The 8,364-nt window shown below is 36.7% G+C and overlaps 1 pseudogene; it reads left to right on the top strand.

The window, feature by feature from the left end:
* The first annotated feature begins 223 nt into the window (after nt 1-223).
* On the top strand, nt 224-1,103 carry LOC110207898 (small ribosomal subunit protein uS5 pseudogene; annotated as a pseudogene).
* Nucleotides 1,104-8,364: the final 7,261 nt, after the last annotated feature.

Genomic DNA, 8,364 nt, shown 5'->3' with positions numbered 1-8,364 from the left:
TTTTATCCCACTTTTCAGGTAGTCCAGTAATTCTTAAATTATCTCTCCTAGATTGATTATCAAGGTCAATGGTTTTTATAATGAGATATTTTACATTTTCTTGTATTTTTTCATTCTTTTGATTTCATTTGACTGATTCTTGATGCCTCATAGACATTAGCTTCCACTTGCTCAATTCTAATTTTTAAGAATTTTTTTTTCTTCTGCTTCTAGTGAACACCAAATGGTGGACAATGCCGGTGCTACAGGAGGAGTGGGAGACCTGGGGGCCCCAGAGTTGGAGGCCAAGGTGGCTTCCATGGTGGCTTAGGCAGTGGGGGCTGAGGTCAAAGTCAGGGACATGGTCAAGGCCATGGCTGTGGCCACGGGGCCCGGGGAAGAAAGGCCGAAGAAAAGGAGTGGGTTCCTGTCACTAAGCTGGGCCAGCTAGTCAAGGACATGAAGATCTAGTCTTTGGAAGAGATCTATCTTTTCTCCCTTCCTATCAAGGAGTCGGAGATCATAGATTTCTTCCTGGGATCTTCATTGAAAGGTAAGGTTTTGAAGATTATGCCTGTTCAGAAACAAACTAGAGCTGGACAACATACCAGATTCAAGGCTTTTATGGCCATTGGTGACTACAATGGTCATGTTGGCCCGGGTGTCAAGTGCTCCAAGGAAATGACCACAGCTATTCATTTTGCTATCATTCTGGCCAAGCTGTCCATCATTCCTGTACGACATGGATATTGTGGGAGCAAGATTGGCAAGCCTCACACAGTGCCCTGCAAGGTCACTGGGCGATGTGGTCAGTTCTGGTGAGCCTGATCCCTGCCCCTAGAGGTACTGGCATTGTCTCAGCTCCTGTGCCTCAGAATCTCCTGATGATGGCTGGAATAGATGACTGCTACACATCTGCAAGAGGCTGTACTGCTACTCTGTGTAACTTTGTTAAAGCTACCTTTGATGCCATCTCCAAAACATACATCTATCTAACCCTAGACCTGTGGAAGGATATTGTGCTCACTAAGTATCCCTATCAGGAGTTCACTGACCATCGCATGAAGACTCACACTCGAGTGTCTTTCCAGAGGCCCGAGGTAGCTGTTGTGGCAACTACATAGATTTTTTTTTTTATTAAACAAATAAATTGAACTATGCCAGCTTTAATTTTTTTTTCAGTTAGCTTTTGTACCTCTTTTACATCTGGCCAATTTTATGTTTTAAGGAGTTGTTTTCTATAGTCAATTTTTGTCCTTCCTTTTCCAAGCTATTGACTTTCTCTTGTATACCTCTCATTTCTTTCTCCAAATTTTTTGTCTACCTCTGTTATTTGACTTCTAAAATCTTTCTTGAACTCTTCCAAGAAGGTTTTTTGGGCTTGGGACCAATTCATATTCCCCTTTAGAGTTTCTGATGCAGGTATATTGACAGTGTTGTCCTCTTCTGAGTTTGTATTTTGATCTTTCCTGTCACCATAAAAGTTCTCTGTGGTCAAGGGTCTTGTTTGCTCTTTGTTCATAATGTCTGCCTATTTCCTGGCTTTTAAAGTTGAACTCTCCTGCTGTTACACAGGAGGCACTTTCCCAAGCTTCTTGTGCTGGGGACCAGGGGCCTAGACACCAGCATTTTGCTTTGGAGCCTCAGGTGCTGGCCACTGGAGGCTGTAGGGGTCAGGTAGCTTACTTCATGCTGAATTGGAGTTCTAGTGGTGCTGTCTGGTGTGTGCTGAGGCCAGGTGGAGTTTCTGAATTTCCCCAGGGCTGAGCTGAAGCACGGGAAAGTCCTACTGCTGGAAGATGCCTATCCCTCTGGGGCTGCACTGAAGCAGAAGAAGGTCCACAGATGGAGGTCATCTACCTACCTGGGGCTGTGCTGAAGCACTGGAAGGTTTGGCTGCTGAAGGATGGCTGCCTGCTGGGGGCTTGGCTGAAGCAAGGGTAGGTTGAACTGCTGGAAGATGCCTACCTGCCTGGGTCTGCACCAGTGCATGTGGTGGTTCTCTAAGCTGGAGTCTACCAGTTCCCCTGGCTCTGCTAAGGCATGTTGGGGGTCCTGGTGTTGATGTTTGCCTGTTACAGTACTCTGAGGCTTAGGATCTCCTGCTGGTTTGGTAAGGTGGAGCCTGCCACCAGTTTGCTGGTAGACCTCCTGTCCTGGACTGTGCTATTTCTTTTTTTTACCAGAGTTATAAGGACCTTATTTGCTGATCTGCTAAGTCTCCTGGATCCCATCTTTCTGCTGTTCCAGGATCTGTTCTAGGGAGTTATTTTATGGGTTTTTGGTGATGAGAATAGGAGAGGGACAGTGATCTACTGTTTACTCCACCATCTTGGCTACTGGAAGTCTCTAGTCAGCACTTCCTAAACTGTGGGTTGTGACCCCATATGGGCTTCTGTAACCCAATGCAGGGGGGTGGGCAAAATTTTAGCAACATTAAAAGGTTTCAGAACATGAAACAACCAAAAATTAATTCAAAATAAAATGTATAATTAATCTGAGGTATTTCTGGCAGCACTTGCCACTCTTGAATCATGTGACTTCACTGTAGCCTTGGTTTGAACATATCATTGATGATTATAAAATTAAAATATTGATCAACTCTGAAAGAGTTGAACTTCTATGTCTTACATTATCAAATATTCTGCAAAGATTTAATTCTTTATGTAAAAGTAAATAAGTACATTCATCTTATTAAGATGCAAATTTTCTTTCATTTTTAATAAATTGTAAAATTATATGTATACCAAAGAATTATTTTAAAATAAATTTATTTATTTTATTCATACTGATTTGTTATCAGTAAATATTTTATTTGGATACCTATTTTATGACATACATTTGGATGGACTACTGATAAAGCTCAGCTAATTGAATAAGTAAGTTGGACAATGACTCTACACAGGAGGAGGAGGGGAAACTGGATTGTTTTTGGAAAACTGCGAAGTTCTTTTAGTGCTTCCAAATTTTGCCTTGAAACAAATGCCCATCTTATTAATACAATATTCTTCTGGTGGTTTTGTATGGCTACAATAGATAGTTCATTACAGTCTCTGAATCGTTTAATACAGAAGTCACCCAAAGAGCAATGGATAATGGCATGAAGGGTGTAAGTAGGCTTTCACATTTTATAATACAAAAAAATAAATGAAGCTATTACAAAGGAAAAATAGATAAGTGAGTCCTAATATAAATGCATTAATGAAAAAGAAGATGGGCTGGCCATATAGAACAAGGAACAACGTTTTGTTCTTCTGTGTATTCAGTTGTTATCATCACTGTATTAGAGGCAGAAAAACACAAAGTTCCTTCTCGTGGAGGTTATGTCTGCTGATATATGTATGTCCACTGTCTTCTCCTTCTCCCCTATATGCATTTATGGTGAATTTATGGGAGGACACAGATTAGAACTGATTAGGATGTATAGACATGGATGATTCATGATACAAATATTTACAAAAATTTCCTTGTCTCTGAGATCATAGATAGAGTTAAGAAAGGCCTCATTAGTAGGTCAAGATAATTGTTTTTTTAATTAATATTCAGTGGACTTGGATAGTAAACTCTGATTTGCAATTTTGAATCTGTAGCATCGCTGCCCACATACCTGTGCAGTATAAAGAGCTATCCAGTTTGGTCATAAGAGCTAAGATCGGCAAGGTAGATTAAAATGGAGGACTACATATACCAGGCAAAGGAGTTGAAATTTATTCAGTTGATTAAGGATGTGGAAGTCACTGATTTTTTTTTCTTTTGTTAGTGAGAGATTTGAGAATATGAATATTGTGCATGGTTAATTTATTATTTCAGCACTAATTCAATAAAATCATCTGTACTGTAATTCTACAAAAACTCAAGCCCATTCTTATAATTTAATTCATACCACGTTATTATTTATTTGCCCTTTTGTATTTAAATAAAAATGATCATCCCATCAGAGACTACTACTTTGTTTTTCCCCCTCCCCCAGGTTTATAGCCTCGCGGTTTACAATCCAGACACTTGTTATACTGTTATCCAATCTCATTTTCTTAGCTCGCAGTTCCCAGTTTTCCTCCTTCATCCCCACCCCACATGGTCTGTAAACAATATGCTACATTCATGGAGCCACTTAACGATCAAATATTTTATATTTACTGCCCACTGGTATCTAAATCATTATCATTATCATTAACCAGCTGCTCTGAAGCATGAACCAGATCCATATACACTAAGCGGGGTATTCATTTCCTGAACTTAGCAGTGGAGGCAATGAGAGGAGCTTGGTACACAGAAGATGGAGGTGACTAGGTATCCACCTAATAGTCAAAGATAGTTAAATCATTCTTTTCCTTCCTGCCTCCAAGGGTTGGTTCACTAAAGTTTATGCAGATATCGGGCTAATGCTCTCTGCCTGGTTTCTTTGATTTGATTACGCTAATGACCCTGTTACTATAGGCAAGTGGATTTGTCTAAATTGGTAAAGTGGCATTATTTAGATTTAGAAAGCAAAGCCTGTCAACATATCTACTAATCAGAGAAGTAGGTTTCCTGTTTTTGGTTGGATTTTTATTGTTGTTGTTGCTTGCTTTTAAGCCACAAGAATAATTGTGGTACATACACAAAAATTTAGCGTGTACTAGGACATAAAAACCTCACAATCCAAAGCAGAAAGGCAGAAATATTAAATGCATCCTTTTCAGATCATGACACAATAAAAATTATATGTAATAAAGGGCCATGGAAAGATAGGCTAAAAAATAATTGGAAACTAAATAATCTAATCCTAAAAAATGATTGGGTCAAACAACAAATCATAGAAACAATCAATAATTTCATTCAAGAGAATGAAAATAATGAGACAACATAACAAAACCTACAGAATGCAGTGAAAGCAGTTCTTAGGGGAAGTTTTATATCTCTAAATGCTTACATAAATAAAAAAGAAAGAGAGGAGATTAATGAATTGGGCATACAGCTAAAAAAACTAGAAAAAGAACACATTAAAAATTCTCAACTAAACACCAAATTAGAAATATTGAAAAACCAAAGGAAAAATTACTAAGATTGAAATTAAGAAAACTATTGAACTATGAAATAAAACTAAGAGCTGGTTTTATGAAAACACCAATAAAATAGATAAACCTTTTGTTAATTTAATTGAAAAAAAAAGAAGAAAACCAAATTACTAGTATCAAGAATGAAAAGGGCGAAGCTACCACCAAGGAAGAGGAAATCAAAACAATAATTAGGAATTATTTTGCCCAACTATATGCCAACAAATTTGACAATCTTAGTGAAATGGATACATATTTACAAAAATATAAATTGCCCAGATTAACTGAAGAGGAAGTAAAATATTTAAATAGCCCCATCTCAGAAAAAGAAATTGAACAAGCCATTTATGAACTTCCTAGGAAAAAATCTCCAGGGCAAAATTGATTTACATGTGAATTCTATCAAACATTTAAAGAACAATTAATTCCAATACCACATACACTATTTGGGAAAATAGGTGAAGGAGGAGTCTTACAAAATTCTTTTTATGATACAAATACGGTGTTGATACCTAAACTAGGAAGAGTCAAAATAGAGAAAGAAAAATATAGACCAATTTCTCTAATGAATATAGATGCAAAAATTTTAAACAAAATATTAGCAAATACACTGCAGCAACTTATGACAAGAATAATACACTATGACCAGGTAGGATTTATACCAGGAATGCAGGGTTCATTCAGTATTAGGAAAACTATCAGCATAATTGAGCATATCAACACCAAAACTAACAGAAACCACATGATCATCTCAATAGATGCAGAAAAAGCTTTTGATAAAATACGACACCCATTCCTATTAAAAACACTAGAAAGCATAGGTATAAATGGAGTCTTCCTTAAAATAATAAACAGCATTTATCTAAAACTTCAGCAAGCATCATATGTAATGGGGACAGACTAGAAGCATTCCCAATAAGATCGAGGGTGAAACAAGAATGTCCATTATCACCACTGTTATTCAATATAGTACTGGAAACCTTAGCTTTAGCAATAAGAGAAGAAAAAAGAAATTGAAGGCATTAGAATAGGCAAAGAAGAAACAAAGCTATCACTCTTTGCAGATGACATGATGATATACTTAGAGAATCCCAGAGAATCAAGTAAAAACCTACTTGAAATAATAAACAACTTTAGCAAAGTTCCAGGCTATGAAATAAACCCACATAAATCATCAGCATTTCTATATATTACCAACAAAGCCCAACAGCAAGAGTTAGAAAGAGAAATTCCATTTAAACTTACTGTAGACATTATAAAATATTTAGGAGTCTACCTCCCAAACAAACCCAGGAAATCTATGAACAAAATTACAAAACACTTTTCACACAAATAAAGTCAGATCTAAATAATTGGAAAAACGTCAGTTCCTCACGGGTAGGCAGAGCTAATATAATAAAAATGACAATCCTACCTAAGCTAATTTACTTATTCAGTGCCATAGCAATCAAACTACCAAGAAATTATTTTATAGAGTTAGAAAAAATAATAACAAGATTCATTTGGAAAAACAAAAGGTCCAGAATATCAAAGGAACTAATGAAAAGAAATGCAGGGGAAGGTGGCCTAGCAATTCCAGATCTTAAATTGTATTATAAAGCAGCAATCATCAAAACTGCTTGGTACTGGCTAAGAAATAGGGAGGTGGATCAGTGGAATAGGTTAAATATGCAAGACACAGTAGTCAATGACTATAGTAATCTATTATTTGATAAACCCAAAGACCCCAGCTTCTGGGATAAGAACCCACTCTTTGAAAAAAACTGCTGGGAAAACTGGAAAAGAGTATGGCAGAAACTAGGCATAGACCCAAATCTCACACCATATACCAAAATAAAGTCAAAATGGGTTCATGACTTAGATATAAAGGCTGATACCATAAGTAAACTGGGAGAACAAGAAATAGTTTACCTATCAGATCTATGGAGAACAGAAGAATTCATGACTAAACAGGAGATAGAGAACATTATGAAAAGCAAAATGGTAATTTTGATTACATTAAATTGAAAAGTTTTTGCACAAACAAAGCCAATGCAACTAAGATTAGAAGGAAGTAGAAAATTGGGAAAGAATTTTTACAACCAGTCTCTCTGATAAAGGCCTCATTTCTAAAATATATAGAGAATTAAGACAAATTTATAAGAACACAAGCCATTCCCCAATTGATAAATGGTCAAAGGATATGAACAGACAGTTCTCAGATGAAGAAATTAAAGCCATCTATAGTCATATGAAAAAATGCTCTAAATCGTTATTGATTAGAGAAATGCAAATCAAAACAACTCTGAGGTACCACATCACACCTATCAGATTGGCCAACATGACAAAACAGGAAAATGATAAATTTTGTAGAAGATGTGGGAAAATTGGAACGCTAATACATTGTTGGTGGAGTTGTGAAATGATCCAACCATTTTGGAGAACAATTTGGAACTATGCCCAAAGGGCTACAAAAATGTGCATACCCTTTGATCCAGCAATAGCACTTGCAGGGCTATATCCCAAAGACATGAAGCAAATGGGAAAAGGACCCACATGTACAAAAATATTCATAGCAGCTCTTTTTGTGGTGGCAAAGAATTGGAAATTGAGAGGATGCCCATCAATTGGGAATGGCTGAGCAAGTTGTGGTATATGAATGTAATGGAATACTATTGTGCTATAAGAAATGATGAACAGGCTGACTTCAGAAAAACCTGGAAAGACTTATATGGTCTGATGCTGAGTGAAGTGAGCAGAACCAAGAGGACTTTGTACACAATAACAGTCAAGTTATGCAATGACTAATGTTGTTAAACTGAACCCTTCTCAGCATTATGAGGATCTAAGACATCTCCAGAGGCCTCAGGATGGAAAATGCTTTCCACATTCAAAGAAAGAACTATGGAAGTAGAATCACTATCACTTATTTTTACCTTCTGTTGAGTTTTGTTTCATCTTTCTGATGATTCCTCCTATTGGTTTTAGTTTTTACTTACCACTCCACTAATGTGAAAATATGTTTAATGGGTATGTAAATGTAAAGACTATATCAGATTGTGTGCTGTCTTGGGGAGGTTGGGGGGGAGGAAGGGGGAGAAAAATTTTCAACTCAAAAGCATATGGAAGTGATTGTTGATAAATCAAAATAAATTAATAAAATTTTTTAAAAAAAGAATAATTGTGGCAGCACTTTGCCACACTCATTGTGAAATCTATTTATATTAGATGATCTATATCGACAATACCTACTTTTTTTGTTTGTTTGTTCCATTCAGAGCTTCTTGAACTTTTATCACTTGTAACTTTTTTTCCTGTTATGGCAGCATTCATTGGCTTTGACTTGCATGAGAGCCTGCACAGTATAAAT

Source organism: Phascolarctos cinereus, unplaced genomic scaffold (assembly GCF_003287225.1).
Source record: "Phascolarctos cinereus isolate Bilbo 61053 unplaced genomic scaffold, phaCin_HiC Scaffold_4;HRSCAF=312, whole genome shotgun sequence".
In the NCBI taxonomy this organism is placed as follows: domain Eukaryota; kingdom Metazoa; phylum Chordata; class Mammalia; order Diprotodontia; family Phascolarctidae; genus Phascolarctos; species Phascolarctos cinereus.
This window is presented reverse-complemented; position numbering and strand designations above follow the sequence as displayed.